The 17,778-nt window shown below is 37.7% G+C and overlaps 2 protein-coding genes across 5 annotated transcripts in view; one reads left to right on the forward strand and one right to left on the reverse strand.

Moving 5' to 3' along the window:
• The window catches only part of LOC119652554, a 48,075-nt gene extending 30,477 nt beyond the window's left edge, over positions 1-17,598 (reverse strand). Inside the window, exon 1 of the mRNA XM_038056766.1 lies at positions 17,484-17,598. The gene's annotated coding sequence lies outside the window, so the exon portion shown is untranslated. The remainder of the gene's footprint in view (positions 1-17,483) is intronic.
• The window catches only part of LOC119652553, a 503,388-nt gene that overhangs the window by 477,326 nt on the left and 8,284 nt on the right, over positions 1-17,778 (forward strand). The gene's annotated exons all lie outside the window — the stretch shown is intronic.

The following is a 17,778-nucleotide window of genomic DNA, read 5'->3' on the forward strand; positions in this document are numbered from 1 at the left end:
AAACGACCAAAAGGCAGACCTAAACAACGGTGGCTTGATACGCAGCATGGGGATTTAAAAGCCTCGAGATCAGGCATTCGATAGAGCCAAATGGCCAAACCGATCACGACGAGCCGACCCCGCTTGTGAACGGCACAAAGACTGAAGAAAAAGATTGTATATAAATAATTTTCAATGACAAATCTAACCAGGCATAACTACTGCGTCCTTCAGTTTAACATTTTTAAATGTGATTTACTGTCTACGTCCGCCGAGCTGGTCCCCCGCCTACGTATGTACTTTGTTTTGGCTTTTCTGTATTTCAGCCCGACTTATTTTGGCGCTAGTTCTAGATGCCAAATATTGAAGTGTGTCATTATATTTATATTTTCGTCTTTCGCGGTCACTTGTACAGATTTGAAGAGTAGTGTTTTTGCTGTGTCATGGGTACTTTCCAAACGACGCTTTAGATTGAAGAACACATGGGCAAGGCTATCCCTCGGGCCTGCATCAGTTTTGAAGCCCTGGGCCGATTCGTTTTGGATTCTGACTTCGGATTTGCTATCGATTAAGGCAACTTGCATAGTTGAACTAGTTTTAATTTTGTTTCATTATATTATTTTGTATAGTATATTCTGATCAATACTGTCGAGTCCGAGTCTACAAGGACCTGTCTAGTCCAAATCACGTTGATGTTTCTAATATTTCCTTTGCTCATATTTAATTTAATATAATATTTAATCAGCTTGCTCAATTCCCAATGATTTTTGTTAAGATTTCATAAGACGGACACTACATTAAATCGCCTTTTTAGCTGCCTCAGCAAAGTTTATCTCCTTTCTTCTCCATCGGACGAGTTAGGTTTTTCCGTCAGTTATCGCATTGTCTTTCTTAGTAGGAGTAAAGGAGTTTAATAAATAGTTAATCTTTTCCAGAATATACCCAGGGCTTCACTTGTTTTATTTTTTTGTTGTTAGCTGCCTCCTCCTCCATTATAGGATGAGTATGATTCTTCTGCGAATCTTTGTCAGACATATTTGCTTTTGCATACTTTATTAGGTAACGATTCTAGTTCATCATAATTTTATTTCTGCTTATTTTGTTAACATTGTTTGCAAACCTCGATTTTGCGTCGCTATTTTTGTTATCGTACTCATCTCCGTCCTCACCGTCAAGGGCCGTTGTGAGCCTTGTCATTAGAAATGACCACCTCACAAAGTGCCGAAGCTTTGATCGCATCCTGCAATAAAAAAAATCGAGTTGAGATGCGCTATTTTCGTATATCTTTGTATATCTCTGGTTCCCACTGATCTTTGTCCTTCAGGTTCTCTCTTGAATATCTTTTTAGATATTCTAGTGCAGTCTATGGCCAGCCTATGGTAATTTTAGTAGTACCTGATTTGTTAACGTACCTGATTTGTAAACGGTTTCCATTATCCACCATCGCAGTATGCTCCTTTTTCTGGATGATCCATTTGGTTGAATTTTATGCCATCTGCGGACACACAGGTGTTTTTTAGGGTGCGTTTGTGTGAGAATTTGTTAGATTTTATGCTTGCATCCTGCTACATGTGAAATAAATAAAGTGTTGGCCACAAGAAAACTATACACAGGAGCAGCAATTTCACCAGCAAAGGGCCACATGATCTCATTGACGTAGTGGCAGGGACGTGGTTGCTTTGTGTGTCGATGTCTAGATGGTTTTCTTTATGTGTTTCTTTCGGATGCATCCGAAAGATTGATCTTGGATGCATCTACTTATTTCCCCCTCACTTCCCAAGAAAACATCGATCTATTGCCGAGAATGTTGCGCGTGTTGCTTCGCTCAGTGATGCTATTAAGATGCTCTGCCTTTGGTTCCCGCTGAGATGTGCGAAGTCATAAACAACTGTGCAATAGATGTCGCCGCATGTTCGCAAGAACTCGCAGCTATGTGCTTGAAACCACGTGAGCGCACACCAATCTACTGCATCACATACGCGAGGATATCACCAGCCTCTATGGGCGTAATTTTGCTCGAGCAACTTTTGTCGACTTTTTCGTCATCAGTGAACCCAACTAATCTGAAGAGCACGAATTGATTCTACTATTCGATTACACTAAAAAAACTTAATAACGTAATGGATAACGAGCCGGAACTCAAATCCGGGGCAAAGAGACTGAGAAGCGAACGCTCAACCGACTTGACCATCTAGATATTAACAAAACCTTTACAGAGCGGTTCAAACCCTGGCACTGAGGAAGGCGACAAGTAGTCATCGAAATATGCATATCAGCAAAGGAAAAAATTTTTTAGTCAAGCAAAAAACAAACCGTTTCCGATTTTTTTTTATGTTAGCCCCCTAGATATTCTTCATCTCTTATCTATTTCCTTCCAGTTTGTAAGAAATTCACATGAAATCAAAGTGTGTTGAACTTATTGAAAGTCCAAACCCCTCATTATCGTTTGATGATAAGGTTTGAAGTGAAGGAAAACCCCAAAAGACAAATCAGTTTGTGAGAGCCACAAAGTATTGATTTTAAATCTTTCGCCGATCAGAAAATGCTTGTTCTGTTACGAACCGCTGATTACATTTTCTATAATTGTAGAATACTCTCCCCAAATGATCAATTTCCGTTTTATGTTTATTTTGTTTGATCAAAGCGAGTACCCTAAGTAATTTCTATTGAAAAACTAATTGAGTAAATGGGTTGGATCATAGTAAATTCATATTAATTTCATTATATTTATAGAATCGTCAAGTTCAATAGTTCTCTAAGTGCTTTTCTGGTGTTCCATTTCATGTACATATGTACATGATTGATGATAAGAATTTTGATATAAGAATCTAAAGTTGCTAGGAAGTGGTCATGCGAGGCATATACTATGAACATATGTGAAATTGCCCTGCTGGAGAACAACATTTAACAGTAGCATGGCGGAAACTTTTGGGTGTTGATACATTTCTCAGAAATTTAATCAGCATAATTCATACCAGAAAATTGAAGGTTTTTATTTTCAATTCCCTCTACCAAAAGAATAAGATTCAAAGCTTATTGTTGCACTTTCGGTACTAAACGATTAACGTCGACTTTATTTGCATGTTTCCATGAAAATTAATACGGTTCTGGGTGAGAAAAAAAAAATTCCTGATAAAATAATAATTTCAAACCGATCAACAAGCAAGGAATGAAAAAAATGAATAAATATGACAAAATATGAGTCAGATATCAATTCGTTCACACAATCCTAGTGTTATCTAAATAATGCTGCAAAAACATAAAAATCCACTTATCGTCCACTACCTTGGTTAATATCAAAAGTCTTACCTAAAATGTGGCACAAAGCAGATATCAACTTTGATTAGAACCTATGGCTTAATGTGTGCGGTATTTGATAATTGTTGAGAATCCGAGTTGTGTACACAAGGGTTTGGGTTACTGACACTGGCAGATTAGCAAGCTTCATATACTATAACTTCTAGTTCATATTGAAGAAGATACTAGTTTTAACTAGAGCAATAAGGGAAATTTTTTACTGAGTTTTATTAGGTAAAAGTACGATTAAACCAGAACAAAATGCTGTCCTCTATCTAAGGTTTACATTTAACAACTTAACATATTATCTAGAATATTATAACGCATTAGCTTTGGTGTTAGGAAGTATAATTTCGGAGCTTTTTGCATTTACGTGACAGCAATTTGATAAGGATTCGCTTTTAAAATATGATACTATATTGACACGTGGGCTTGACATATGCTTGTGAATCAGTATGGGTAATACTGAAATACAATGACCACAAATTTATTTATAAAATTCTAAGCCTTCCATATGACTAGAAAACCTTGTCGATATCATTAGAATCTAGATTGCCAGTTTTCCCCAGTCATAATACTAATACGATAGCGTTGTAATATAATTTAATTACTACGATGAATAATTAGAATTCCACACCCTCATACTATTATCATACACAAGCCGAGTCTATTTTTAGACAACCTTAGTCTCGCTAAACAAACTACAAAAATTCTCATTCAATGGGAAGTACTACCAATTCTATTTAGTTTTTTTAACATACTATATTATATGCAAATTGACCCCCTGCACATTGGGAATTTGCATTGAATGATTAGAAGAGGTAGCTGGAAATCAATACAGTGAGTCATTGAAATTCGGTTTTTTATAGATCTACGAGAGCTGATGCCCGTGTAATAGGAGCGTCAGTCCAACAGTTAATTGCTCTTTTAACTACTCAACGTATGCGAACACAAAACAAAATAAACCCCACATTAAGACATAAGCGGAATCATCGAATGTCGTCAGAGAATAAAGATAATTCCAGCATGCTTCAGATTTAATGAAAAGTACGGCTTAGAAAAAACCACACTGGCCTTTACGGTAATGTCGCGGAATCACCGTGAATTTGGAATTTCAGGCTACGTTAAGCGCCACAGAGACGTATCAACCGCTTTTTCTGGTTTTGATATTTCGCTAACAGGTTATCGGGACTTTCTTAGTTAAATTATTAAACTCATCTAGATCTGCCAGTATAAGTTCAGAACTTACGCACTCATATTGTATTTAAATTGAAATAAACCAGTTTTTGCAGAAAATATCTTGAAATCCGATGAGTGATCCAATGAAACTATGTAGATACGGTCAACGTATTAACATACGAATATTTTTTTCAGTTCGTATAAAATGGCCAGATGTCCAAATTTCAAGATCTACTGGACCAGATCAACTATTTGCTTTCTTCATAATTAGCTAACATTCACTACATCTAATTCGAATTTACCTTATAACGCCATTGTTGCCAAGTGGAAGCTCTTGCTACTTCAAAGTAAAAGTTGACGACTTTGTAGACAATTATGCAGATGCAACGAAGAAATTCAGTGCCTCGGTAAGGCTGCCCATATGAATCCAGTTATTTTAATCGGGTATCCACATATTCTAGAAAAGGTTTTCAGGAAGCTTTTCCTCGTTAGTAATCTGTATCTAACGTTCGTGATGGAATTCGAAACCTCAGGTAGCGTAAATCCACATTAGTTGGAAAGACCACCTTTGTCATTTCTTAGAAAACCTATCATGAATTATTCAAATCAAGCACAAATTGCAATAAAAAGTAATATTTCAACTGTTTATTTTGAATGCTAGTTTAGTAAGGGGAGTTTTCGTATTGTATGACTGTAAACAGGAAAATTATGTAATTTGTCTAGGCTTGAAATGGCAAAGAGGATCTTCTTTAATACTCATCTTGGCATTTGAGTCCTCAAATTGTAATACCTAAAGTTCAATGCCATTGGTTTGAACGATAAAAACGATTTCTTATGTCGCATGATATATACGAGTATGTATATCATTTTTCAATAAAGTGCGACCTGGCGCCGAAGGATACCTTGTAATTTTCTATGTAATTATGCATAGCACATATGTTTATGCATATCATCTATTAAGTGTGGCAACTACTCAGTATATTCGTTGCCTTTTTACTTTGGTAATAAAAAATAACGAAAGGTACTTAAAAAGGCGCCATAAATCTCTCGAGATAACGATTCTAGTTTCCTGTTGAATTTTGAATTCCAGCGGAGATTTTTAATTATCATTTTAATCATCAAACCTCCAATCTTGCCTGACTCTATTACCAATGATGAATAAAAGAGTGGTTTATATCTTTTATTTTTTCTACTTAAAACGCTTGTACACCTCCGTACTCGCCCGGAAAAAACGCACGTGTCCTTAATCCAGTACTTTGGAACCATACTAGAACCTGAAACAATAAGCTGGGGAAAGTCACGAACATGTGCGGGAAAGATACGCTTAATTTTGCCCTCGACAGAAAAGATCTAGAACGAATTTCATATTCCTATCCGATGTCCCTGCTGGCTCAGCTGCTAATAAGGCATAGTCTCTGGAACCTTCTCCCTGCCGCGTGTGTCTATAATAGGAACAGCCTGGTAAGTAGTACGTTGGGACGCAAAATTTTGGACATTTGGGCTTGTGTGTATTTGGGAGCCCGCTTCCATAGCATAAGATCTCGTGCGACCATGAGTCATCAAACGTGGTGTGCTTGAGAGTCAAACTCAGGAGAGCTCCAGTGATCCGCCTAGAAAATAGGAGAAAAGAGATGCCGACCGTGTGGCAATTAATTTTGTCGTTGTGTCATTTTCAAGAGATCCACTCGATGTATGATCGAAGCAAATGAAGAGCCTTGGACAAAACCGTATTGTAACCGACTTAAAGTAAATGCATACTAAGGATCCCTCAATGAATAGAAAAAAAATAAGCTCCAGTCAAACTTTGGACTGAAATATGACAATTTGATACAATTCGCATTCACGTTATATTTTGGGAATTAAAAAAACGAGTGTTAACACCTGCGAAGCGCATCAGTCACGCTGCTTTCAGCGTAGATGTGATACAGCATCTCATAACTTCTCTCCTGTCTCCTGTCCTGAACGAAATCCATATAAGCCATCTTCGTCGTCAATGCCCCATATTGCCTTTCGTGATTGTGGCAAGGATAACTGGAAGAAAAATTCGCATGATTGTACTTCTAAGCAGAAAATAATCTGTCAGACAAGGTGAGAATACTACTTTTAGCAACGTATAATTAACTAACTTGGATGGAAAGGGCAGATCCTACTTTCGCAAAAAGATCAACAGAACTGATATGTATACTTAGGAACACACGTCATCTTCGACGAGGCAACAACCACTGTTCAATTTGGGCCTGCCATAGTAAGGAACTCCATGTATCTCGGTTTTGCGGGGAGGTCCACCAATTTTATAGCTGTCTGGCTTGCTGGTCTACGCCATCGCTCTATTTGAAGAAGTTTCTGGCATGCCTTCTTTTACTACCATAGATATTAGGTGACTCTTCATCGCAGCCTATTGAGCCGGATTTTATGCACAACCAGAGGTCATGATATCGCTCATAAATTTTGACATTATATAGGCGACGGAATCGACTAACTGCAAAAATCCTTCGGAATATTTTCCTCTCGAACTCGTTTACCCTTACTTAGAATTCAAGTCTATGAGGAATATATGAGGACTAGCAAGATGTCTTGTACAGTAAGAGTTTTGACCATATGGTGAGACGTTTCAAACGCAAAAGTTTTTGTAAATAACTTGTTTTTAAAATGAACAATTCGATAGTAGTCCAGTGGAGGGATCAACGAATTTGTTGGTCCGAATATTCAGTAAACTCCAGAACTTCATTCGCTCTCTCTTTTCCGACTAATGTCAATAATAATTGGTTCATAAAAGTAACTTCTTAACTAAAACTCAAATTGACGCTTTTATGGACGAGAATTCATTTTTGAAATTTAGTGTTTTATGTATAAAAAAACTCAAGATTTCTTGCTGCTGTCCAGAGTAAATAACAGAAGTAAAGTTTGGAAAAAAATATTTTTCTTTATTCAAACCCTCGTTTTAAAGCCGTTTGTTGTTTTTAATTTAATTTTCTCCACAATCGTTTGTATTCACAACCTCCACCATCAACCTTCTCAAGTTGTTGAGAATTGCGGCCCGACATCAAAGTGAAATGGTCACTTTCCATTTTAAGTGAATTTGGTGATTTTTGTTGGCTTTATAAACGCGAATCTAGTGGTGAAAATAGGAAACATTTTAAGGCTAATATAGAAAATGAGACGAACTATGGAGAGGTTAGTTACGAATATGTGCTGCACAATCCTCAGTTACATGGTGAGACCAATAAGTGGTAGGATTGATTATTCCTGGGCGAGACAAACTGTCGGGGAGAGACTGCCTTGCGAACAGAACGCGACCTGCGTAATGACTTTCGAGCCTTTACAGGGCTGCTTATAAATGTCGTCATGGCCAACACGCAACAGAAGCTCAAGTGGCGCTACTTCGTGAACTTTTGTCTGAAACATTGAAAAAATGCCAAACAAACCTTCGATATGATTTAGTAGGCCTTCTGGAATTCCATAATGAGCCAAAGTTTGAAATGGCACACAATCGACTCTCCTCGTCCGAAAAAGGCTTGGATTTATCATCATGGTGTTATTCACGAGAGATTGGGTAACCGTGAATGCTTGTGATTGTTTGCAACAACGAGTCAGAGGCACGCGACTAGACATTAACAGTTCATGGAAGCTCCATCACGACGATGCCGCGTGCCAAACCCCCATGTACGTGCGGGACCTCCTGGCTCGGTGTGACGTTACAACGTTACCTCACTCCCTTATAGGCCAGCGGACTTTTTGTCTTCCCTTTCCTGACAGGGGTCATGAATTCCCAACTGCTGGACTTCATAGAATTCGTCTAAGCCACAGAAACGAGCACTCTCGGCAGTTTTTCGGCAAATTCCGGGCTCCAAAAAATGTGTATTCAAGTAAAAGGGTTCCATTTTGAAAAGTATTGAAATATTTTAATAATATGAGAAATAAGTATTGTTTATATAAAATCAGTCCTACTCCGTATTCCTTTGAAAATGCAATTTCTGAATCTCATTTTAATCGAATCGTAATGGATCCAATTATTATGAACTGGTTTAGTCAATATAGTTCTTTTTTCAATAATAAAAATTCATAGACGGGGACGTAGGCTTCGTCTTCATATAAAATATCCCACTTATTTCGAAATTTTATCATACATTGTTGCACCAAATTCGTCGCCAAAATACCTTTATAATTGGAATCACATGAGCACGACAACTGCAACATGTGTCCTCACACTCTCAAAAGATTTGAACTAAAATAAGACCACAAGCTCTGCCAATACCTTTGACTGCCGCATTGAATAATAACAAGTGGCGCTCAAGAAAAAATTAATCTGGGATTATCTTCATGTCTCTTTGTTGGACCTTAACCAATGCTCCCGTATTCAATCGGAAAATAAGATAAAAATGTTGTTTTATAAACTGGCGGCATTTTCGTTCAATTAACCTTTCTCAATCTTTTTTTACGAAAATAAAACTTCAGGTACGCTGCCAGCTTGTTTGGTGGATAGAAGTGAAAGTTGAAAACACTATGCAATAATAATGTCCAACATTTAAAGAAACTTGCACTTGACAAGATGTCTGCGAATAGGGGAGAGCTCTCGAAGATTATGATGCAAAACTCCACAATGGATATTGTCTGCAGACTTGTTTTGCAACAGAAATAAAGAAACTACAAGATGAGTGCAACCAAGCATCTTCACGATTTTGGCATACCTCATAGTTATGAGATTAGATATGCAGTTGAGAACTAAATGTTGGATGCGTTTTGGAATTCATTTTCTAATGAATGTCATAACTCACAATCGCATCGCATTAACTGGGAAATTATAAAAGGTTATGCTTTTTAATGTTCAACTTACATAATAATATACATTTCTGATATCTGCTAAATTTGAAATGAGATGGTTTCGATTCAATCTTATTTTGATGCACACCTGCATTCCGGTTTGGTTTATCCCTTTCTTCTAATATTGAATAATTGAGTCCACCAGCAAATTTCAAGCACCTTATATATGACCAAGTAGTTCACTAAAGTTGATTCATGCAGTGCAATAACTTTTCTTAACTATTGGCATCCAAAACACATCCTTCTTTCAGAAATAGATTTCATTCTTAAGCATTTGGTTCAGCATATTTTCCTTGATGTGTGGGTTGTGTTAGATGATCGATAGATGCATCTGAAGGCATGCAGTTGTTGCTATAAGTTTCTTTGTTTTATTAAAAAATTTGTCAATCGGAACCATAGTTTCCATGAAGTGTAATGAGACTAAAAATAGCTTCAAATATTGAAATTTTGAAATGTCAAACGCATAAATAGAGATTCCATAGGCAAGGCCAATTCGAATTAAAATGTTAAAATAATATTAAAATAACGATTGGTGGGCAGCGGTAGAAAGTGCCTTCGATTTGGGTTATTTGACTTCAATTTTTCCAATTTCCTGATATTATGAAGATTTGAAGGGTAGATGTATATTACGGGTGAAAGGGAGGTGGAGTCTAGTGAGAAGAGGATTTTATTTGTTTCTGGAAGTCCCTGAAAGAGATTGAAAATTTAAGAAAATTGTTGGTTCCATTCAAATGTTTCGCAGATCATTGCTGGCATTCATTCATTCAATACGAAACCTTGATAATTTCCGCCAGAATCTCAATGAATGAAACCTAACCTTCTCATTGAATGGGAAATTAGAATTGTCCAAATGTGAAAAGTTCGTTTAACTCTTGAGGTGAAGCATTAGCAAGTGCTAACGAACCAGGGAAAAATAAAAGAATTTAAAAATATAAATTTCAGATCATCCGAAACTCCTCACTCAACTGGGGGATTCAATGACCTAGTATTCATGGAATACCTTTGGTTGCTCTTCACATGGGAGCAACGCCATGGGTCTGCATGCGCAAAAAGCACCGTAAAGTAATAACTAAGAACTTGATATGCCTGAGCTTCATGTTATGGAAGATCCGTGAAGAAGATACCAAACATTCGACTTGCCTCTTCGTAAACTGGGTGGAAATGTACAGCTGCTACATTACAACTTATTTATGCACCGGAGGTACATATCTTCACCTTTTACCGCCGTGCTGGAGACTGGCGTCGCCCATTTCTGCCTACTTTTTAGCAATCTGCTTCGCTGTATTATTAACGAGGAAAAATCAGACTAGCATGAGCAGTTTCTTTTGAGGTTGGCGCCATTTCAAATTAAATACATTAGCAAAGATTAATTAGCGCTGAATCTGAATATAAGATTATGTTGAAATAAGTGGATATAGAAAATCAGCTTCTGCGGATTTCACAAAAAACTAATTTCGAGCTTATACATACATACATGGCTAAAATATAGGCAAGTTTTTCTGTGTTTCAATAACGATCAAAACAAAGTCGTATCATGGCTATTCCGCCCAAGGGACATTTGCACATTTTAAAGAAGTAGCAGCTGACAATCTAAAATGTAAGGGGAATTCGCACAGTTGTCTCCGGTCAGATTCTGTTAGGGAAAAAATTAGTAAAGGCATTTCTAGGCAATATTTGGTAGATAACGACAGTCTGCTCTTGATAGAATTTAAATAAAATGTTATTCTCATAAATACGGCCAACGTCACAAGTAGTCAATAAACCAGGATCAAGTATTTCGACATTGTGAAGCATTCAATCAAGTTTAGCATGTTTACAGTCTCCAAGATAAAGAACGCGGCATCCGGGTTTCACATTTGGTCAACTTGGTCGAATAAATATATTTAATGAGTTCTGCTAGGTTTTTCATCCGGAGAAGTTCCTTTGCTGCTTGGATGTTATGACGAACATGGTAAAATATGCGTATGGTAATGACATTGAAAATGTAGGGTATCAATGAGTTAGTAAAATTCTGAATGTACATCCGCTCCAGGAGAGTTCACCTATGTCTTTTGACTCCGTGTGTCGAATTGAATATAAAGCAGTTAAGGGCTTCATTCCGTGAAGGATAAATGTGATAAAGATAAGAAAAATGCCCACCTGCTTATGCTTATTACGTCTGATTATACCATAGTAGAGTGTAATAGCTGAACAAACCAGACTTTATGGGGTCAATCGGGTCAACTGAGTCTTGAGATTGCTTGAATCATTTAGTTGTATGGTAAAGATCATTATTTCAGAATAAGTGTCGCTACTACTTGGCATAGAAAGTGGCGTTTAGTTGGGTAAACTGTACTGAGGCTTAACCAATTACGTTTCACCATGTATGAAGCTAGATTTGCCATTTCTAAGTTCTTCTTAATTTTTCCTATGAAATATTAACAAGCAAATCTTCCTCATTAAAAGTATAATCTTTGAGAAGAATTTCATAGGGAGTTGTGTTCCGAGCCTTTGGGAAAACCTAACTGATCCTAATCTAAAAATCAGAAGCTCAGTTCAAGTTTGGTCCTATTTCATCCTACTCCTTTTCTGAAATCCTAGAGAGATGTACTAGTGAATGATTGACCGAGCACTACCGTGCACACCATCAACATTTTCACCAATTTTGTGGTTAAATGTCACGTCAATCGTTTGGTTTCATATCCAAACTCGTTGCTGGAGAACTCTTATCATATCTGAGGTCATTTCAAGGCCCGGGTATAATCGTCCACGGTTAACTTTGTCTTAATGACCAATTTCGTGGAATTGTCAATTTGGCTTTTGGAATATTTGTCCTCAATTTCCTTGTCCTCCTCAGGCTTCAACGACAACATTTCAAAGATGAGGTTCTTACAGGTCAGAATACGTCCATCAATTAAAGAAAGAGGCTACTTTCTATTTCCTACATACATTGTTAGAATCGGACGAAAAGTGTATTATATATATACTTGTTGTTGTTTGTAGAATAAGATTCATAATGGTTTTCAAAATTCTTCTTCTTTTTCTTCAACCTTGGTGGTCGGTTGCGCCATTTTGCCGGTATTGTTCCTGATCTGAATGGAATTAAGAGACTGCCAAACCACCATATAGCTTATCAACCCACCTTTGCTTCGACCGGCCTCCTGGTTGTTTCCCATCGACTTCGATGTTCAAAGCAATTTTCTCGAGTGAGTTTTTTTGCGAATGTCTTTTTTACCAATGTGATCTAGGCGTGGTGGGCCTCTGGTCCAACGAAACTTCTTCGTTTCTATCACAGCGAGGCGGCGCTCATTGTCTTTTACACTCGGTCAACACTCAGGACCATAGAGGGCGGCAGGGCCGACGATACTGCAGTGAAGTTCAAATAGATAGCATTGTTTATGTATTTTCTTAGCATTATTCATCACTTCAAACCATAAAACTTGCATTATTTTTCTACAAAACTGTCAGGCACTTTTGAATAAAATGTTTCCACCTGAGTATGACCTTTTCAATAATTTATAAATCATTTGCGGAGATGCTATGCACTTTTCTTTATAAACTTCGGTTAACCTATTGATATAGGAGAAACTACCTTTTCATTTCCAATCAATGGGTTTGGGAACTCTGTTGCACGAACAACCCTCGTATATGCGGGCTCTAATACACAACATTAATATGTCCTTGGAAACTCACTTCAGCTTCTAACTGGCTTATCGGACGTCACTGACGCCACACTTTTACCAAAACCTGGGTTATAAGTAACTTTATAAAATGTAGAACTAGAGCCCAATTAAATCGAGGCAAACGAAAGTTGTTTCTGTAAATTGTCGCATGAAGTCAGGAACCATTCACTCGCCAAACAGAATTAAATGTGGTGGACTAGTTAACATACATAATTTGTTGCCTGTTTTTATCAATGGTGCCAATTATTGTTTACCAACAATTTGTAATTTGTTTACAGTTGCTGATGGATAATCATTATCTGTTTAGGTTCTGTAATCTACAACCTGGTAGGTTTCATTGCAGCTTCGTTATCTTAACACCTAATACAGTGCTTGATGGGGGCTTAACACTTAGCAGAAAGAGAAAACTGAGTATTCAATGTTCGCCAATTTGAAAATTGTTGTTGTTGTTGCCTACTAAGCATTTATGAAGCTCCAGGAAGGTAATTTGACTCATTTTGAGCAACTAGTCATTGTTGTCTATGTCAATTGAACACATGAGTAAAAGCGTCTCTTCTTGCGAGGAGAATCAACTTTCTTTGTTTGACTTGATTAGTAGCTGTATAACATTTCTGCACTGTATGGATTTCTGTCGTATTTTTTCGTCTTCAGAGCCCCAGTCATTGCCTACATTACAATTCATTACAATTCTCGGCGATTTATGTAGACAATATGTCCAGATTCTTTCATAGTTTCTCAATGTCTGTGTGAAACTATATCAATGCTTTCAAAATGAGTTTGCGGGAATGAAGCCATGTGTATTATCTCTATTGAAAATGTATCATATCTAAGTTGACTAGTGCTAACGACAAGGACCTAGCTATCAACCAAAGAGAAAATGGTCTGCACAAATTCGCCAGCATCGAGGTGAAATTTTATGGAAGTATCAATTAACGCGAGGTATTTCGGTAACCTACACGCCATTGCTTTTAAATTAGGAACACCAGAATTTTCTTCAAATTTAGTTTTATAATCAAATTAATTGAAAAGTAAAGGGGAAAAGAAAACTAACATTTTGCTACCCGGATACTGGCGCTGGGAAAGGAAAAGAAGAATCTCGAAATTGCTTTAGCATCTCATGACGCGCATCTGCGTTTCCGTATTTCTAAAAGCATCACAATTATAGTCAGGGTTTGGTATGTAAGTAAGATATAGGGCCTAGACGTTTATATATATGTTTGAGAATCAAGTCGAACTTAAAACCTTTGAATTGATGCATCAGAAAGTGATACCTATTTACATACGAACAGGAATGCAACAGTGCTCTGCAGGAGCCCTCCGAAGCATGCAGGCATCATTTCTAGAAGTTACTTTTTTGATTGCTTTTCTTCGCCCCTTGATTTTCACTTTGTTTTCCCGGAAGTATGAGGGCAAAGTTATCACATAAGGAAATTGACGATCTCTAGGAAGAAGGCACTTGGGAATATGGATGGGATCGTTAGCACGTCTGAGTTTCATATATAATTAGAGAAAACATTATGTATTTTATCCGCAATAGGCCGGACCTAGAAAGATTACTAAAACCGTGACAAAAACCGGCTGGATAACAAATACAAAAATAAAATAATAAAGATAGACGGGCGTTAGGATGAACATTTCTCAATCTGTTAATGAATCGATCGAAAGGAGAGACATTCTACGATTTAAACCCTCAAATTTGCAGCTGAATTCTTCTCGAGGTGAAAACTATTAAATAACCTCAAAAAATATACTACCAAATAAAAAAATAATGATCAACGATACTACAATCTAATTTGGATCTAGTTTTTGGTGCACGTTAGAGCACCTTATTTCAACACCATAACGCTACAACGCCCGGGACTACCCTAATTCTAGGTACAAGTTGGTATCCAAATTTCAAATGAGAGTTATTGACGATTAACTGATTGTTGATGAAAACATACGGCATCATCTCATTACTTCCATACTTCTGTTCACCCATTCGCTCCTTTCTCACAAGAGAGGAGAATAGATGCGATATTTCAAAATTTTTGAATTTCGAAAACTGATGGAAATGAAGTATTGGAGCTTGGATACTCACGAATCTGAAATGTCTATACAAAATACCATAACCAAACGAAATATTGGTTCAATTCAATATAAAGGTAAGAAGAAGAAGAGGACAGAAAGCTCCACTGTACTAGGCGTGATATAATATTTTTCAATAGAAAATTGGTTTCATAGCGCGTCACTAGCCCTGATCAATGACTAGAGTTATTACGGTTGAAAGGAACAATTGCAGGTAGGGTATAGCTTAAAAGAACGTTTGAAAGGCTTATATTCACTTTATCAATCTAAAACTGAGATTAGGATCCAAAATGCCTTATTTTTTGGAATGCGTAATTATCATTTTCAGACCCCACGTTGGGCGCCATTTGCATAAATGCTTGGAATGGCTGTTTGGCTTCCCTCCAAGCAACTTGGCTCATTGGAAGCGGGGATCTTCTCAGGGGATGATACTCGTTTGTCAGTTTGTCAACTTTCTTGTGATCGTCTGCTTAATTTTGAACTAATCCTTCCTAAATTATAATATTATCGGTTTTATGTGTCACAATCTTTGTTAAGTGTCGGAAAATGCTATTTTTCGTATATAACCACACTATTGCTTTGCGAATAATTTAAATGTGGTCAGTTGCGGTTTTTGATAACAAAATCAATTAAATTATCATCTTAATGTAAATTGTAGCGGTGGAATGTGCGAAACAGATATTCACAAAAGGCGGTTTAAAAAAAAAGCTACTAGAGGATACAAAATAGAGGTTTCCTGAGCTGCTGACTTCTTGAATTTATAATCGCATTTTTCGAAACCATGTTTTTTGCCGAGTTGAATGACCGTGATCCTCTTTCTTCTCATGCCGACGATTTGAATCCTCGCATTGGTGAAGCACATTTGCATTAAGCTTTGTCTTGTTGCAATGGGCTTATCAGTTGGACAGTCTTAACTGTAATCTTCCAAAAAAAGTGAAAGGAAATACACCCACTCTTAGTTTCTCCAGTTTTAACTGATTGTCTGTAGATTTCATTACTCAACAATCATTAACGGCGCAACAACCGGTATCCGGTCTAGGCCTGTCTTAATAAGGAACTCCAGACATCCCTGTTTTGAGCCGAGGTCCACTAATTCGATATCCCTAAAAGTTGTCTGGCGCCATCGCTCCATCTCAAACAGGGTCTGCCTCGTCTTCTTTTTCCAACATAGATATTACCCTTATAGACTTTCCGGGCTGGATCATCCTCATACATACGGATTAAGTGACCCGCCCACCGTAACCTATTGAGCCGGATTTTATCCACAACCTGACGGTCATGGTATCACTTATAGATTTCGTCGTTATGTAGGCTACGGAATCGTTCATCCTCATGTGGGGGGCCAAAAATTCTTCGGAGGATTCTTCTCTCGAACGCTGCCAAGAGTACTGGCAAGATCATTGTCTTGTACAGTAGGAGCTTTGACCCTATGGTGAGACGTTTTGAGCGAAACAGTTTTTGTAAGCTGAAATAGGCTCTGTTGGCTGACAATAACCGTGCGCCATTCCATTCTTTGGTGAAAAAAAACGTATTAGTCGTATTACCGATTTGTATCCTAGTTTCGAATTGGAATCCATCCATGCCAGCAACAGAGATTTGAAAGTAAACTTTTATATTATAAAAATGTTATAAATATTGTGCAGCATTCGACCTTTGTTAGGAATTGAGGGAGTCCTGAGCCTGGCATCCACTTGATATCGGACCAGACCCATTGGGAAGAAACTTTTTCCCACTGTTTTTGATGGACAGGACGCTCTATTTTGGGCTAGCATCCAAATTTGCAAAAATTTAACCCTTGTTATATATACATCAAAAGAAACGTAGCTTCAAGCTAAAATGTTAATTTTGAAGGTGTTGATGTAGTTTGTCTTTGTGCATATAGTTACACATGATCGTACCCTTGTATTCGATTTGAATTAGGGGAACTACTTCGGGTTTTCAATAGTTCCATTTAAATGCGTTGAACCAAGATCAAACATTTTCCTTCAAGCCATCAAAGTCGGCCTCAATATCAAGAATTCAGACCGGGGCGATAAATGTATGTAACGGATTTTCCGTTGCTTGCTTAGGAATAATACTTAACAGTTGTCTGACTCTTCTGGCTTTCATATGGCTTCCAATCAGATGTGTACACACTCGTGCTTGGGTATGTATGTATTTCTGTTCAATTTCCAGCAAAAAGGCATCGTAATGAGAGATACAAGATGGAACTCATTTCTGTTCAGGCCTAATGCGGTACACATCCAGTTCAGAGTGGTTTTCCCTTATTGAAAACGGATTGTCTAATACCGTCTGGCATGTGATGCGCTGCTAATGCTTGAAGATTGCCTTAATTGCTAGCTGAAATGCGAAGTGACTAAGTCCGAGTTTATTAGGAAGGGTAACCGGTAGGCTTGGGGGTTTTCTCGACGATTTGATTGAATCCCCGATAAACTACGAAAAATCAACACAACTGAACGTCACCAATTAACGACTCACCCATCGCACCCGCACTCTTTCCGACGAATGGCATCATGACTCGTCTTTTGTTTTGCTCGCGACTAGCGCGCCGCCACACGCTGAGCACAAACGGCACAAACACACGCCGCCTTTGATGCTCACATCAAATTTCAAGCGAGTGGTAGTACTGTAACGACTGTGGGAAAAACTCATTCCAATTCGAAACGCTTTTGCGCCAATCGGCGGGGATGGGTGGCTTGTGGCAAGCTGGCGCGATGTCGGTTAACAGCCAACATTATTATTATCTTTTTTCGAAGTAACGACAATAACAGAG

The sequence above is a fragment of the Hermetia illucens genome, chromosome 3 (genome assembly GCF_905115235.1).
Source record: "Hermetia illucens chromosome 3, iHerIll2.2.curated.20191125, whole genome shotgun sequence".
NCBI classification, from domain to species: domain Eukaryota; kingdom Metazoa; phylum Arthropoda; class Insecta; order Diptera; family Stratiomyidae; genus Hermetia; species Hermetia illucens.